Raw genomic sequence first — 19,113 nt, 5'->3', positions numbered from 1 at the left:
AGAAGCTGCTATTGCTAAAGTTGCTAAGTCTGAAGCTAAACCTGTTTCTATCAAGGATAAAGGAAAGATGCAGAAGATTGGTGCTGCTTCTATTCCTCAGAAGAGAAGAAAAGGTAAGGCAGACTTGGTAATCACTCAAGAGCAGCTGGAGGAAGCTCTTGAAGAAATGGAAAAAGAAGAGGCTGATCCCAAGCTGAAGAAGAAGAAGGCTCCCCTTCAACTTGTGAGTCCTATGGTTGAGATGACTCCAATAAGGAAAAGGATGGCAGTTGAACGTGCTTCTGAACTTATTGCGGACAAAAAGGATCTAAAAGCACAATACACTCATCAAAGAGATGAAAAGCTCAAGGCTTTGGGATTGGAAGACTGTGATAGGTTCTACAAAGATAAATTGGCTGAAGTAAGAGCCATTGCTGGTAAGCCCACTGAAGACAATGAGGAAGACGATATGATGCTCATTTTTGAAAATGCTCCAGAAGAGGGAACTTCAGAAGTAGTTCCTCAAGCTGCTGATCCATAGAAGATCACTTCTGAAGCTGGCCCTGCAGATCAGGTAATTCAGATTCCAGTCACCTCTATCCCCATTTCACCTTCTTCACCATCTGTACCTGAACCAATAGAAGACACTTCTGTCTTAGACAATCTTGCTCTCCATTACTCAGGTGAGTTACCCATAGACAAATCTACTTCAGAAAAGGCCTCTGAAGCAACTCCAGAAGCAGCTGCTTCTGAAAACGTTGTTTCAGAAAACCCCCATCAACAAACACCTGAACCACATAAACCCACAACACCCCCACAATCACCAACAGCTACCATTGACCCCCAACTCAACACTCAAACATCAACTTCACCACAACAACCACCAACTGAAATTGAACACTCCCCACAACCAACTCCCATGGATGTTGACATCTCTCTAGTCAATGTTCAAGCCTCAACCTCTACCACTCACATTGCCTCTGACCAGCCTTCATCTTCAAACACACAAACACACTTTACCATTCCACTTCCTAACCCTGTTCAAGATCTGGAAATCAGTGATTCTGATCTTGAAATCCTTGAACAACCACCCACAAACATCCTGGAATCTGGATATATTAATTCTGAGCTTCTGACAATCCTTAGTAGATTGCATAATCTTGTGGATCAACGAAGGACAATTGATCTCACAAGTGCATATGAAGACTCCTGGACATCTCTTCAGAACCGGGCAGCTGAGCTTATTGAAGATATCAAGGCTAAATGCATCAGAGTCAAGCAAGCTTCAGTCAGAAGACTAATAGAGCATTTGAATCAGAGTCTCAGAGTAAGAAGTTCTACACTGCTCCTGGCAAACCAGCCTTTCTTCTTAGAAACGGATTACTTGACCAGAGAAGCAAGGTTGTGTAAGCTTCTGAAGAAACAGATGGCACAGCAGCAGCAAGAAGCTAAGGAAAGGGAACAGGCTCTTCTCCAGAGGCAACAACAGCTTGAAGAACTGTTGCAGAAGAAGATTGAAGAAATGGAGGAGATGAAGAAACAACATCAAACCAACACTTAGTTGCACACCCTTGTGTTTTTCTTTTTGTTTGTTGTTTGTTTTGAATTCCTAGTCCTTGCTTCTGAAACCATTCTGTTTTAATTCTCTTTGCTTCTGAATGCTTACTGATTCTGACTATTTAGCTGCTTCTGATATTTTAGATATTCGTGTTTATATATTTTTGATCTGATTAATTTCTTGTATACTCTCTTTTTGTCTTTTATGTTTTTTTTTATCTTTTTTGATAATGACAAAAGGGGGAGTATATGTGACAAGTATTTAAAGGCTCTGAGCCCCATTAATGGCATTTGAAATTTTTGAAAAACTTCTATCATTTTTTTTACCTTATTGGTATAAGCTATGAACGAACGAAGGAGTATCAAAATTCAAGTAAAATTAATTGAACCATTCTTCTTATCTATAAGTTAATTCCTTCAATGATTCAATTTTGTTTTTAAGCTCTGATATTTTTTATTGTGCGAAAAATGAATTTAATTAACCTGGATAGAACTTAGGGGGAGCTTACAAACCTCACCTTAAATACTATCAGACTCAGGGGGAGTTTGAGCTTACAAACCTCAGATTCTGAGCTTACAAACCTCAGAACCCCAAAGTCAACTTGTTAATTAGATTAACAACAATTGATCAATTTTAAATACTTTTGTTTGTCATCATCAAAAAGGGGGAGATTGTTGGAACAAAATGTGTTTAACAATGAACCTTAAAGAGTTTTGATGATAACAAGGTATTAAAAATTGTAAATTGGACTAGCTAATATTTGTTCAAGTGTACAGGACCATAATTATAAAGTTACATCATCATTGGTTCTGAATGAGCAAATAAAGAGCAAAGGAAATGAAGCTTAGATGATTCTGAAGGCAAAGCGCTCCTGAAGTCAAGCTGCTCCTGAAGAAATAGCGCTCCTGAAGTAAGCTGCTCCTGAAGAATAGTGCTTCTGAAGACAAGAGGTCCAGAAGCCACATCATCAGAAGCTGCGTCACCAGAAGCTGCAGAAGTCATATCATCAGAAGCTGCATCATCAGAAGCTGCCTCATCAGAAGCTATTTCACCAGAAGCTGAATCTCAACTGGATTTGCAAAAGATTCAAGAATTGAAGAATTATCAATGCAAAAGCTGTCCATTGGATTCGAAAACACAAACAAAGGATTAGTGGAATTTTGCAACGGTCATTTCAAAGGTGTTTGAAGGCTTGTGCTTGCATTTTGGACGAAAGCGTTGACATTGTACTTTGTACGAATTGTACAACCACGTTCTCCACTACTCTGTTTTGTGTCCACGCTTCAAGACAAGAAAACAGCTCCAGAATACGGTCTCGCCTGCATATATGTTCCTTTGGATAAGGAATGGATTTCAAATTGGTTCTTCATAGGACAACAACCAAATCAGGCAAAAGATCATTGGTGAAAGATCAAGCTTCACTAACGACTCTTTGGTGTGCTGGCAATTTCATAACGTCTCTTTCACACCTCTATATAAAGGAGTGAAGACCTAGAGAATTGGTAATGCAAGAACGCTAAACGAAAGACTCACAAGATTTTCACAAGTACCAAACCTCTGCTGAAATTGTTCTGCATTCACTTAGAATTTCTGTGTCTCAAAGTCATATCTTAGAAATTCTTAAGTTCATTGAGTCTGTATTTGATTTGTATTGTGAGCACCTCTGATTGTATATCAAGTGTTCAACCTTAAACAATTTTCTGTGTAATTTTGTTTAGTTAGGAAGTCTCTTACAGTTGTGCTTGAGCAGGAAGTCTCTTGATTGTGTTCTTGAGCAAAGGAAGTCTCTAGCTTGTGTGCTTGAGCAAAGGAAGTCTCTTGCTTGTGTGCTTGAGCATTTGTAATCAGATATTACTCATAGTGAAATCTCCTTGGAAGTGCAAGGGGGACTGGACTACTTCCGGATTGTGGAAGGAACCAGTATAATTGCTTTGTGTCGTTCTTCTTCTCTCTCTCTGTTTTATTCCGCTGCATTTAGATTCTGATTATCACTTCAGAAGCTGTCTCACCTAGCTTCTGATCAGTGTGTTCAGTTTTTAGGAGAAACGAAGAATTTTTCAAAACACAATTCAACCCCCCTTCTTGTGTTTTTCTCACCTTCAGATTATACTATGTCATTTTAAAGTATGACATAGTATGTCTTTTTTTTTCTTTCTTGAGAGGCATGAAACGCTCTTCTTCAATAATACAGACTTTTTAATGCATGATTTCCCACAAATGTTGGTCATATAACTTAACCAAATTATTCTTGAAATTGAACATCATTGATTATATTAGATCTTTTGGGTCAGTCCATTTAGTATTTTTAATCATCTCCAAGAGACTAAAGTTTTTTTTTTGAAGAAACTAAGCAAAACTTTATTGATTTTTCAAAGAGACTAAAGTGATGAATTATTTTTCAATTTCAGCAATACTTTTGTAATTTCAACAATTTCAAGTACAAATCGTTAGATATTTCGTTTCATTCATCGACATTGTAATTGACTTGTTATTGACTCAAATTGAGCTGTTAACTTTGCCTTGACCACTAGGTGCTGCAAGCAAGGGCGGATCTGTGTGAGGCTGAGTGTGGCTATTGCCACACCAGCCCAGCCCATTCATTTTTTTTTTTTTTTTTATACAGAGCATAATTTTTTTTTTAAATATATAGAGCATAATTATATAATATATATGTTCTATTTCGAAACATAATGTGACATTATTCTTTGGTCTAGTGGCGCGACATTTGTGTTTGTGTTTGGTTGTTGTCGGTTCAACTTTTAACTTTTGCGTTTTTTTGATAATTTTTTCATGATAATATAAACAACATAAAAAAATAAATTTACTTGTAAAAATAAACTTAGTGAGAGTCGAACTTGTGAACTCCAAACAAATTGACTTGATTATCTTCCAATAAGCTTTAATGCTTGCAATGTTTTTTTTTTCAACTTTGATATATATATATATATATATATATATATATATATATATGTATGTATATATATGTATATGTATATATATGTATGTATGTATGTATGTATGTATGTATGTATGTATGTATGTATGTATGTATGTATGTATGTATGTATGTATGTATGTGTGTGTGTGTGTGGCGCGCGCGTGCGTGTGCGTGAATGTGTGCGCGTGCGCGCGCACGAGTTCTAAGATAAGATTTTGTAACTTACGTTGTGCATTATCTATTAATATTTATTTCTCCAAAAAATGTAGTCTTACTTCCTTCAAAAAAAAAAATTAGCCCCACTAACAATTCAATCTTAGATCCGCCCCTGGTTGCAAGTGGCGGTAATTTTATTAATTCAATATAAAATTTGTTCATGCATAGCATTTGATTTTGATTCTTAGAAACTCATATGAACAATTAAAAGGGTAAAATAAGGAGGATATATGAATAGCATTCTATCAAATACCTCAAAAATGTCTCCAACATTTATGACAAAAGTATTGGTGAGTAGTTTGGTAGAAATTTATTGTCCATCTTTGCTTATTTGGAGACCTTTAATGTCATTGGCATAATGAGGAGAAGCATTGTTAAGGCTGGCCTCATCATAATGAGGATTCAATCCAATGACATTTTTTGGTTGAGGACATGGAGGGTTGTAATTCATCCTCAAGATTAGTTTATTTATAATACTCCTAGAAAATAGGGTCTTGCTAAGCATTGAGGGCAATGGTTAAGGAAGTCATAAGTAGCATGTTTGCATTAGTTTCAAAAAAACATTTTGACTTTTAAAAAGTTAAATTTATCACTTTTCACCATTTTCCAATGCTATATTTCTATTTTTATCCCTTTATCCAATGCCCCAAGGGCAATGGTTAGCATTCTCCTAGAAAATAAAACCGATGCATGTCAAATTGTCAATGAAAATGTTTTGCATTTAGTTTCATTAAGAAAAAATATAAGACAAGGTGTCTGAAGTTATTGTTATGAGACAATTTTGTGGTCTTTGTGTCCAATATGTTATGCTATAAATGAGGGTGCAGATTTGTTTGAAGAAGATATGACAATATTGGAAGAAAAAAAATTATGGACCATAGCATTCAGATAACTTAAGAATCAATAGCAATCTAGTAGGCACATATGATGCAAGGGAAGGTAACATGTTCATTGATTTTTTTTATTTCCTAAATTTTAATGTTCTAATCTCAAAATAGTACAATATATTATGTATATTATAAATGGACGTGGGTTATCGGGACATATTATTGGTTCTTATCATATCATTGTATTTCTCATTGTAAATTGAGCTCACTTGTAACATAAGTCATAAATGTATATTTATGTTATGTTATAGATGAACTCTTTTGACAGAGAACTACAATGATATTACCGAGTCTAAGAATATGACCCAATAATCCAATGCATTCATTTATAATGTTCATAGCACTTCTATCCTCTCAGTGTCTTAGTTTCGATTCTCTCTGATGTCAACTTTTGCGAGCTTGTTTGGCTTTTTTGACAAAATTTATTCATACAAACTCTCACACATTATAAAGTGGAGAAGTGGGGTGTCCGGGGTTTGAACCCTAGCCCCAACATATAATATGCAATATCCCCATCAATTGAACTAAAAATTTAAAAATGGAAACAATTGTTAAATATTATGTTGACAAAGTTGTTTTTTAATATTTCAATAGGTTGAATACACAATTTTCAAGACAGTTTCTACTTTGATCTCCTTAACAAGTGCCCTAAGGAGTATTTAACATTTCCCTAATTATAACATCAAAATTAATCAAAAGGAGTATTTAAATGAAATTATGGCCAAACCCTTCGGTTTCTCTCAAGGGAAGAGGTTTTGGTATTCTTAGAGTCCGGTTGTAGTTAAGATTCACAAATTCGAGTTTTTTTAACGATTTTTCGTTAAATTAAACTCATCAACCACGCAAGTCTAATCATTTGGTTAAACACCGTATAACTTAAATTGACTCATCTTATTTAGTACACTAAAAAAGACAAAAGGGGTATCATTATGGAATATCTTCCATTCATCACTGTGGGAAGGTAAATTATTTCACTAAACCAAGTTTAGGCTTATCCCTTTGTTGATGTGGACACGTGAAAGCCTTTTGACGCAAATTGTTTTCTTTCATTTCACCTTTTGGCTACCCAAAATTACTCAAAGTTTACGAATTAAATATTTTCAATACTTCATTGTTAGTCCTGCAACAATTTAATATACTATATCTCCATCAACGATATGTAAAGGCACAAAGTTGAGTGAATTTAATCTTATGAAACCCTCTATTTTAGCTTTCGATCTTTATTGCCATGAAGCAAAGTTAACTGATGCAATTGGTTTCAAAGGGTGTAGACAAATCGAAGGCCCTCATGTTGATTACTTTTTTTTTTTTTTTACAAAAACAAAACGATATTCATTCATTCAAATCGATAGAGTACATCAAATACAAACATCGCTAAAAATGTAAAGGGTGAATCTGCGAACAAACTCACAGCACCCAAGTTAATAGCATAAAACGGCAAAATGCCTACAAAAAATATGATAAAACCTAAGTCACCGAAATTCACATGCTTCCGGATCTGCAACGTTGACGCCCAAATCATTTGTTGAATTTGTAATTGACTGATGCCGATCTTTCAATAGGAACTAAACGAACACCACGACAAGACTAGAAATCAAACTCCGCACAAGACGACGAACAACACAACGCCGCACTTAGACGACGAAATCACAAAAAAAAACACAAAAGAAGAAACTTGATCTATGTGAAAACCACTTATTTAGATTGAAAGAAAAGAGAAAAAAGATGTAGAGGGGGTGATTCTAGGTCAAAAAATGACCTAAAACCATCCCTCAACGATGAACGAAGGGGAAAGAAAGTTTAGAGAGAAGTTGGAGTTTCTCTCACTAGAAAGTTTAGAACCGAATCCTCATGTTGATTACTTAGAACAAGGGTTTACAGAAAATTGTTGCACGATCGTATGGTTTCACAAAAAAACATGTGTATATCTGATTTTTTTCATGTAAACAATTATGTGTATTGCTGATCTTAATTCCTAACTTGTGAATCAAGTTAGTGTCCTATTTTTGGATAACAAATAAAGACTTAAACTAAGTGTGTTAATTTGAGAATGTGGGGCTTTTATACTTGGGTCTAGACATGGCTTGGCGGGAGAATATTTCTCATATAATTGTGAAAAGCAACTTAAATATTATTATAGACATGATGATGATAAGTTTAGGTTCAATGGGCATATTTTGAGTTTAGTTTGCCAAATTCGAAAGCCACTTAGTTTGAGATGGCAAGTGCTGATCGGTCATACATGGCTCGAGGGGAATAAGAGTGTTGATTGGTTTGCAATCTTTAGTATTTTTATGGATCACATAAATTATCTAACGTTGGAGACTAGCTCCTCCCAATGAGCTTTAAAAATTCATTTAACATGGAAGCATAGATATTCTTTCTTGGTTGATTTAGAAATTAGAAAACAATGTCCACCAGGGGTGTTCAAAATTGAAACAAATCAATAAAAAAAATTGCAAACCGAACCAACCCAAATCGAAACCAAAAAAACCGCATTTGGTTCAAATATGCTCATGCCATTATTTTGACTTAATTTCTCAGTTAGGTTTGCTGTTTTTATTTTACCAACCGAACTAAACCTCAACACCCTTAAATCCACAAATCCTAGGTCAACTGATAAAATATCAAAATTATTAGGTTAGACGTCATGATCGAGATTTAAGCATTGACTCCATCACAAATGTGTGTGAGTTTCCGAAGACTATTATCATTTTTTCTAACTAGAAAAAGAAAAATAACAAACAATATAAAAATAAAGGTATACTATAAGATAAGACGACAAAAAAGTACAACATCCTCCAAAACACACAGAAATAGCTCAAATAAAGCTTGGAGACCGTTAAAATATACTTTATCAACGTTCATTATTGTTTTGTGGAATACACACGGATCATGAATTCTGACCGTCGATTAATTAAAATCTGACGATGGAGATCAAAACTAGAAAGCTCAGTGTGCCATACATAAATACTCAAGTGAACCCTATAATCCCTCATCATTTCCGCCACTGTTCTGGAATACCCTAGCATCTTTTATTGAGCTCTTTTTTCATTTCTTCTCTTCTCTCTATAGCCAAAGTTGGTGGTGTATCACCTTTTGTCATCTTTGATTTTTTAGTATTCAAAAGATCTTTCATGTTGAACAACCACACAGATTCACAACATGGAAGAACTTTGGATACTAAAAAGTTCATGGATGAAGATAATTAGAAGGGCTACTTGTTGTGAAGAATCAATAGTTGTGTATCAGATTTAGTCATCTTTGGTTTTTTAGTATCTAGTAATTCCAATTCGGTTGGGCAACCACATGTCTAACGGAACAGGGTTGCTGGTTACTAAAAAGTACATGGATGGATGAAATAATAGGGGGGTAGTAATTTGCAATAAAGTTGAAACATAGGTTCCACTTCTAATATTTTTTTCCTTGTTGAAGGATGTTTATTTCAATATATATTCATATTCTTCTTCCTTGTATAATTGAGTATATAAAAACTGAGGAACTAATAATATCTAAGAAACAAATTGATATTGAAATTTCACTTTCTCTGCTGGTTCTAGTGCACCAAAATTCATTTGCTTCTAATCGCATTTGAAATCATACACTTTACAAGGATCTTATGAACATGACACTACTCTCTCTTTTTCTATGTCTACATTGTAATGAAAGATAAAATTAATATCTTTGTTGCAAACAGACCAAGGAATTTATTTTGATAAATTTTTTATTTGTCCACATCTTGAGTAGTATTTAGATTTTGTTCAATATAATCTCAATATCAATGTTAACTATGATAAGCATAGGCATATAAATAAAATGTATAGTACATGGTCTCATTCACCTTCTCACCTTTATTATAATCATCCCAAACAAAATTATTTAATTAGTTAGTACTCATTCATAAACAAAATAAGCCTTGACAATAATGGTGTTATGATTATGTTAGCAAGGTATATATAATAATAATTCATTCATGAGACACGGACATATATAAACTTTTTTTTGCATCAACTTGGACATGAAAACTGAATCTTGATTATTCACAAGACTACCAATGAAAAATTGGTTTGCATAAAACTAGTTATGTTTCTTCACTTCAATTTCTGCAAGAAAAAGGCTCGTGTTTAAAAGATATGGCATTATTTTGGAAACTACAATGCAACCTTTCTTTTGCTCAAGAAATTAAATCTACAATGTGACCTAGCATTTCCAAAGTAAAGTAACAATATTATGATTTGTATTTGCACATGTCATGGGTCACCAATTGTTACACAAATTTCTTGTTAATTTATTGAAACAAGAACTTGAAAATTAACCAACAAAATGCATGGCAACCCATCTCATATTAAATGACTACTATATGATGCACGAATGAACACGATGTGAACAGGGCCGGCCCATAGCCCGTCGGGGCTGGGCTATGGCACCGGGCCTCCAATTTTTTTGGGCCCAAATTTTTTTTTTTAAAATATGTAAGACACTAAATAATGGTTATATATCTATTAAAAGCCAATAATTTCAATATGTTTAGCGTGCTTCAGTGGCTAGGATAGTTTTTGTTGAGTGAGAGGTAATGGGTTCAAATCCACCCACCCACCAAAGTGTAATTTTTAATAATATTTTTTTTTTAAATGACTTATTTAATTTTTTTGGGCCCATAATTTAATTTTTTTTGCATCCCTTATAAAACTAAAACCGGGCCTATGAATTTGTTAAGACGGCCCTGGATGTGAATATCAAATATTTGTTTGATATAGCGGCATGTCATATCTTTAAGTCAAAACATAGCTATGTATGATCTTAGGCCATCAAAATTAACACCAAGAATAATCGAAACTGAGACCTTTAGAGAATAAACTTAGTCCAACATGATTGTTTAAAAGGACAACAAAAATTGATGGTATTCACAAATTTCCTATTTATTTTTTTCAACACAACCGCCCCACCCCACCCCAAAAAAAGGATAAACTATACACAACTAAACAAGGTAAAGAACACACCTCAAAAATCATCGGTTAGCACTTTAAATTATTTCCACTTATCATGTCTCATATTACTTTTCGCAAACCACAATTTTGCTTCCTCGAAGCGCAACTTATTGTCACATTGATCTCTACTTGTATTGAAATTGTAAACATATCTGCAAAGATCTCTTTTGTTAGTTATTTTGGTCATCAAATCATTTTTAAGTAGTCAATTTAGTCATCTAATATGTCTTTCGTTGCTAAATTTATTGGGAAAAAAATAGATGGTTTCTCAATAGACACCTCAAAATTGTTCACATGGATGAAAAAGGACGATCAAAAGTTAGGATCCATCGATCTTTACACACGAAAACCGCCGATCAGAAATTACATCTCGATCAAAAGTGCAATTGAAGTACATATTGAGCAACTTTCAAAAAGTAAATGAACCTTATTTGGAATTCTGCTCTTTACCCAACATATTTTGCTCATTTCCAACTGAAATTTCAAAAATACCCATGCGTGAGTTAACCTTTATAATAGTTGGTGTGCATCATAGATTTTATGGAACATGGACCGATTTGATGGAGCATCACATTCAGTCATCTTGTGTTTTGCAATCCATATGTGCACAGTAGACAAAAAGTGTGGATTACGAAAAACAATAGATAACTAATGTTTGGATAATAAAAAGTTCATGGAAGATGTTAATTGGAACAGGGCAATGTGGAGGGAGTTATTTATGATACCATTTCAACGTTGAAATATCATTGGTTTTTGTAGGTCTATTTTTCTCTTTAGTGTACAGAAAAGTTCTATACGCCTGTATTGGTTTATGTATAATTGAATATATAAATTGTGGAAATTCAATTTTCTATGTAAACAAATGGATGTTGAAACTTTACTTTCTCGTTGGTGCTTTTGGAAAATTTAGTCCTTCTAACCACATTTGAGATGTAACCATTTGTTATATTACTTATGAACAAGACAAGCATGAATACATTGTTGGCTAGTCCTTGGCTTTAGATAACTACTATTATTTCAAATTAACTACAGGGACTAAAATGAAATTAAAGGAAGACAAAATAACAATGTTTTTTCTTACCAAACCATTGTTCCTTGTTTATTTTATACACTCCACTTTACCATTGTTTCTTTTGAGTAACTTTTTGGTCACACAAGCACCATGCTTCTATCATTTCGTCCAACAACAAAGAGGATCCAACGTATCACCAAAAAATGATGACTTGTGCCTCAATAGCAATACTACAAAATAATACAGTGTAGTTAATATTTCCATAATATGTCTATGACTCTTTTTCTATCTCTTTGTACATTTTTCATTTTCTTTGCAAACAATGGCTCACAACAAATGCAACAACGATGCAGACTGGCTGAATCATAACATCACTCCCAAGTGGTAAAAGGACAGGCAGTTAATAATCTTACTTAATTAAAATCCTGTGCAGTCTGATAAGCACAATCTGTTAGCCCTAATCTCCAATTTCCCTCCCAAATCATCTCATTAATTACTCTGCAACCCTTAGACACCCTAATCCCGCTCAAATTTGTTAAAACCGTGTTAATAACTACCATAATTAATAATCCTCATCGTAAATACAAGAAAACAGATGTATACTCCAGTACCAAAAAAATAGGCGGCGCATATGTCTTTCCAAGGCTGCATGGTGACAGCTCAAACCTTAATCACTACCTCCACTAATTAATACTATAACTGCCTCCACTAACTTATTCTAACATAAATGTATGAAAATATGGTATGAGTGAGAAATTTTCACGTTTCCATCATCAGCTTAAACTCTAGCAGGTTTACTTTTTTTACACATAGAATTCAATTTTAAAAAAAAGCATTTAGGGATTTTGAACTGGTGATGTTTTGTTGCAGGTTAGGATTGTTCATGAAGGGATGACCGAATGAGGTTCTCTTTTTGCCAAGAATGGGTTTGGTAGGTATTATTAAGGCCCTAACTTATATTCATTTACAATCCTTTTATGATTTTTCTTTGTGGTATATGATTTACATGTTTAGTATCCATTCATTTTTATGTTATTTACATCACATCAGCATTTTGAAGTTGGTTAATTAGTTTGGGATGTCTTGGTACGATTTATTTTGAATTCACTGTTAGATTCTATTTTTACCTACTACTTTTTTTTTTAAGGAATTTTTAACTATTACTTGATCATCCTTTTTGTAGAAGCTATACTTCCTATTCCTAAGGTTAATCGTTCTATTTCATGTTCAATTTTTTGTCTTTGTTATAAAGGTTATTCCTTGATGCCAAATTTAATCATTTATCATATATATTATATCCTAAGGATTTTAACCAGCTTCAATTGGACCAAAAAATGACCATTTCATATCAATTTAAGACTGCAAGTATATATCATTTGCGTATCCATGTTTAATTGATATAAATGTTCCCCTTCTGCTAATTATTTTAAATGATATAGGACTTAATAATGTTTTGTTTTTAAATTTTTTCTCTATTGATTCAATCGGATCATCACAATCGGATCAACTATTGTAGCCTTTGTATGAATCAAGGAGGTGATATGCCGTATTGGTATGTTTTTTTCTATGGCAGCTACAAGTATTTGTTGATAGTGAAATGATATGAATTGGTTAGAGTTGTAAGTAAATTGGCTCAAAGCCTTTTGTAGCGCAACTGTCCTAGCAGGACTTCATGTCCAATTTAAATTATTAATTGTGTTTCGTTATTTGCTGTATTATTATAAAAGAAGAAGACTGCAACAGATAAGAAAGACAATGATTCATCATGCTAGACTGGTTCAATATTTTGATAATCCACTTTGTCCACAAAAGACTTATTAAACAACAATGCCCAAGTCACAACAAGATTGAAGATACTTAATTGTTCAGCAGTTTCAAGATCTGCTACTATAAATGTTTAATATGAAAATGTGAACACCCTATTAATATATGTTATGTTTCTTATTAGAAATCATAATTCTTTGTTTAATTTGTTGTCCATAGTACATGAACTATCATCAAATTTTTGTTTACCAAAAGGTTGTCTTTGTTGATAGACAAAAATAAGTTGAATGAAATATCTATAAATTCGATAGAATTGGACGGGAAGTTTTGGTAAGACTCAAATGCATTTAGTGAATATTAGAGAATTTTTCAATAATATTGTATCTTTATTAGATATTATATTTAGACCCGTGCGTCGCACGGGTCAAAAGTCTAGTACTCCCTCCGTTTCAAAATGAGTGTCGTTTTAGGTGTTTACACACATATTAAGAAATGCAATGATTAAGAGAAAGAGAATGGTTATTTTACCAAATTATCCTTATTAACTATTGGTTAGTTTTAAAAGTAATATTTTGGAAGTAGTGTGCAGAGTATTAATTGGAGGGTACAATTGAAAAGAAAAAGTTATTATTGCATTGGAAACTGAAAGCGACACTCATTTTGAAACAATTTTTTTTGGCTAAAGCGACACTCATTTTGAAACGGAGGGAGTAGTAAAAAAGGGAAAGCAGTTCTTCTGTATAAAAAAGGAAATAAGGTGAAAATCAAACCCCCCGTTGCAACAAAGATAAAAGGGACACAAGAATAATGAAAAGAAATAAATAAAAAAGAACCCAAGAATAAGAGGGTGAATGTAATTAATTGTGTTTGTCAATGAATTAATTTTGTGAAACAATTTTCATCTAAAATGGGGTGAGGGTAAGTGAATGTTTAGATAAATTAATGTAAAAATAGATCAAACAATGAATTAGAGACTTCTATCCTAAGATTAACATGAGAATAAGATATCACATGGGTCAATTAAAGGAACCCTTGTTGTCCTTGGTAAAAACAAAATGGCGAATGATATTGGGACACATGGCGAGTTGCTATAGGTGAGATTTGGTTTCACATGGATTGCGACTCTCTCTTAAATACTGAGGTGAACCTAGAACCGTTCCCTATTGCTGCCATATTAGAGTTTGTTTTCTCAACTTATTCTATGTTTTTGAAAGTCCATTACCTTCATCTATGAGTTTATCGTCATCCATAATTTTGTCCATTGAGCAACCGTATAGGTTCAAAATGGTGGATTTTGGATACGAAAAGTTCATAGATGAAGATAATTAGATGGGCTATTTGCTTGCGAAGAAATAATGGGTGTGCATCACATTTAGTTATCATTGGTTTTTCAGTATCAACTAATCTTGACCTTTCAGTACAAACCCACATTATTAAATTATTGTTGTTCATTTGTTCCTTAGCTACTACGTATATGGTGTAACTGTTTCTAGCTAGAGAACATGTTTATTTTAACCAAAAACATAGTCCTACGATACTTATATCACTTACTATTCTCATAACATCAAGGCATGATTTTTCTTTGTAGCTGGCATGAAAAGAATGCTTTGTAGTAATCTTCTACGGGAAATGTTTTGAAGTTTGAACAATTCAGGCCATGAAAAGAAGGTTGCCGCATGAGAACGAGTATTCACTCCGATGACATTTTCTGGTTGAGGACATGGAGGGTAGTGGTATTCACTCTGATGACATTTTCTAGAGTTATCTTCATTGGAGATTTTTCCATATGTTTGATGACTGTGATGCAAAAAATTTAGGTTTCTAATTAAATTATCTTTGCAATATGAAACATGTTGGAAGATGCCATTGAAATGTTGAAATTAATCTTTCTTTATCTATGCCGACTGCAAACGGACTAGGGAATTAATCTCGATAATTTTTTTATCGACATCTTGACTAATCTTTGGATTTTGATAATCATCAATCATCATAATATCAAAGTTGACCATGAGGAGTAAATAATTGGAATTATGGACAAAAGGCTGTACAATTTCTTTATGGGTCTTTTATCCCTCTGATTTTTAGGAGAAGAAGACGTTTGGTAATCTAAAGGTTGGTTAGGATGTAAGTTTGGGTGACATTACTTTTAGTGACATCAGTGCATTTTAGATGAGAGAGATTGTGGATTGTTTTAGCTAGGATTCAAACTCGTGCCACACAATTTGTCCCTAAATACAAATTATTAATCACTTGGTTAAACACTATGCTATTGCAACTTAAGTAGACTCAACTTAATTTACGACACTAGAAATGGAAAAATGAAGTGTCATTATGGAGTATCTTCTATTCATCATTGGCTGTGAGTACTAAACACAATGTGAAGTTAACGTATATTTCACTAATTACATTTCATTTTGTTGACTTTCAACCGTTGAAGTTGATTTAGTTATTAATAACAAAGCATAGGCTTTTGTCAAAAAAAAAAAAAAAAATAGGGTTGTCCACAAAGTAATCATTGATTGATAAACCATGAGTATTTGTCTGTAATGAGGGAAAACTTTGAATAAAGAGGTATCATGTAATTTAAAATATTATCTTTTATAAGATTTTTTTTTCCAACAAAAATGGAATAATTTTGATTTTTTTTTCCAACAAAAATGGAATAATTTTGGCTAACGTTTACTTGATATAACTTTTGCTATGAGAATAATAGCACAGGAACTAAGTTCGGCAACTTGGAAAGTATTTAATCATAAGTTTCTGCTGGAGTTGCAAGTGGTATTGAAGATTCATGTCGATTTGACAATATTTAAGAACGTGCTCTTAATTTTTAAAAATGCAAATGGCATTTCCTTGTCACCTAGCTATGGTTGAAACTCAATTCACATATGTACAGTATAGTCCTAACTTTGTTTGATGAGTGTGGGGTTTATATGTTTGCTACTGTTACTTTCTTGCACCTTAAGTTTTGATATATTACTTTTTCCTTTCTACCCTATGATGATAATCTTCATGCTATAGGTTATATACCTTTGACTTTTAATCTTAGAGAACCTGCAATAATGGATTCTTAATTAACTATGTAGCATCAACATTTTAAATTGAACGAGTGAGTCCGTAAATGTATGACTTTCGTGTGACACTTGTTGTGAATTTGGAATCAAAATCACATCAATAAAACTATGATGTGTAAATGAAAGTAGTATAACCACTATCAAAGTAACCACAAGTAACAACAACAAAAACAAACCTAGATTTAATCAAGGAATCAAGTGAAAAGCACAAAACCACAAGCAAAAGATAAAGAGAGAAGAGAAACAAACACACCAAGAAATGTTTATCTAGATCTGTCCAACTTGACATAGAGAATACAAAAGGGATACAAAAGGGGCGAGATTGATCTCTCCAATCCACTATCAATGAGTTCTTACAAAGAGATACAAAAAAGTTACAAGAAATTAGCTTCAACAAGCTCATAATGAACAAACCGTAATTTCTATCATTTTCCCAATCTCACCGATGAACAAGACACTCAAGGGTTTTCACTCACCCGATGTATTTACAAATGTTCCCAACCTTAGATCTTATGAGAAAAAGATGTCACATGGGGTTGGTTAAGAAATCCTTGTTGTACTCCTTGGTAAAAATAAAAAAAAAGGTGAATGATATTGCGACACATGGCGAGTTGCTATAAGTGGGATTGGTTTAACAAGGATTGTGATTCTTTAAATGGCCCAGATTGCATTGAAGGAAAACAAAATTAATTAGGATCGTAGGATCTCTTTCTCAGTGAGTTGCATCCACAATCATCATCCCTAGATCTTGGACATCTCCTATTAGTATTTAAATAACATCTTTGCTTCTTTTTCACCACTCACTAGTGGCCTAGTGGGCAGTGGCTTGCTCTTTTTTCGGAAGACAATGCAATTCTATTATTTCCTCTGATTCTTGTATCCGTTAATTCACGTATATGTACTTGCGACAATATATAAGTTAATGTGTACATTCATTTAGAGAAAATAGTGTAATTGTGATCCTATGAAGTAATTTTGTTTACTGTATGATGACGGCCAATCCTAAGTAGTTAATCCAAGACACTATGAGTTATGGTATTCTATCATGTTAGCAATGTTATTTATTTTTTACTATCACTCTTGCTTTTATAGTTTATAACAAATGTCTTTGTTTAAAGATACTATTTTGTTTAAATTGGAAAGTACTTAAAAGTTGTTAGGTAACTTTTTCACTCTTAAATCTCCTTAATTTTTTTTTAATTTTATAATCTCACTCACTTGTTATTTTGTATCTTCATATCTCTTGTTTATACCACTACGGAGTACTAGAAATCTTGTTATTACGGTGATCTCTAAAACTGCTCTATATTTTAAGAAGATATTTAGATTTTAAATTATCAATATTGGACATCTTTTTCAACAATATGAATGTGACGGTGGATAAAAACATTTTGAACATTTTTCAAAAAATAAATCCGATATGATTATTATTCTAAACATTCTATTTTGTTCATGTAATATTTTAGTGATATACATTTATGGAGTCCTTGTTATGAGTAGCAAGAAGAATCCCTCTCTTCACTGAAACATATGTTGTTGAGGATTTAGTGATATACAATAGACATAAGTATAAGAGAAATAATGTTCAGAAGATAAGTAAATTTTAACCAAATATTGTTTTCAGTTTGAAATTAGATTCTCTTGACCAATTTGTCTTTAACTAAAGAATATAAACCATATTAGTCAAATTGCTTGGTTAAAGACTATGCAACTTAGACTTATAAAAAAATGTGACAACAATAAAAACCTTAATGATAAACACTAGCATCTAATCCTTAATGCTAAACACTAGCATCTAATTGACGCTAAAATTGCATCTACAAATATGCATAACCAAATTTTCCTTGCCATAATTATATACAAATAATACACTTAATAACCAAAATATTTACCAGTAGAGTACAAAATATCCATTAATTATGAAAAAGCCAAAATTACTTTACAGGCATGGCTTTAAGATAGTAACAAGAAAAAAAAAATACATGTAGTTGACATTTCCATGATATGGCTATGACTCTTTTTCTATGTCTATGTACATGTTTCCTTTTCTTTGCAAGCAATGGCTCACAACACATGCACCACACTGCACATATGCATCATAAGTGTGGACCATCACTACCAAATGGTAAAAAGGACTGGTAATTACTAACAAAGATAAATTGGACACAAGAATATTGAAAAGAAATAAATAAAAAAGAATCCAAGAATAAGATGGTGGATGTAATTAATTGTGTTTATGAATTAATTAATTTTGTAAAACAGTTTTTAATTAAAAATGGGATGAGTGTAAGTTAATGTTTGGATACATTTTAAAAAAAAAAGTCAAACAACCAATTAGAGGTTACCGTCAAACAAAAAAACTAGAGGCTACAAATTAATTTTCAAGACAAAAGCTCTAAATTTGCTAGAATTTGCTATTAAAAAAAAAGACAAAAGCTCTAAATTCTTTTCTTTTTGGGTTTAATTAAGCTCTAATTTAAAGAGCTTAATTAATTAAGAGGTTACCGTCAAACAAAAAAACTAGAAGCTACAAATTAATTAAGCTCTAACTTAAAATTAACTTTAAATTAGAATTAAATTGAAGAAAAAAAATTCTAAGCAAGGAAACATACAACAACAATCAAAATTTATACATTAAGTGGGGTAGACTAAGCAATGAAGCTTGTGTAAATTTATTTTCTATTCATGAACTCCACT

Source organism: Medicago sativa, chromosome 6, assembly GCF_051527215.1.
Source record: "Medicago sativa cultivar Bolivia chromosome 6, Bolivia_mono, whole genome shotgun sequence".
Taxonomy (NCBI): domain Eukaryota; kingdom Viridiplantae; phylum Streptophyta; class Magnoliopsida; order Fabales; family Fabaceae; genus Medicago; species Medicago sativa.
This window is presented reverse-complemented; position numbering follows the sequence as displayed.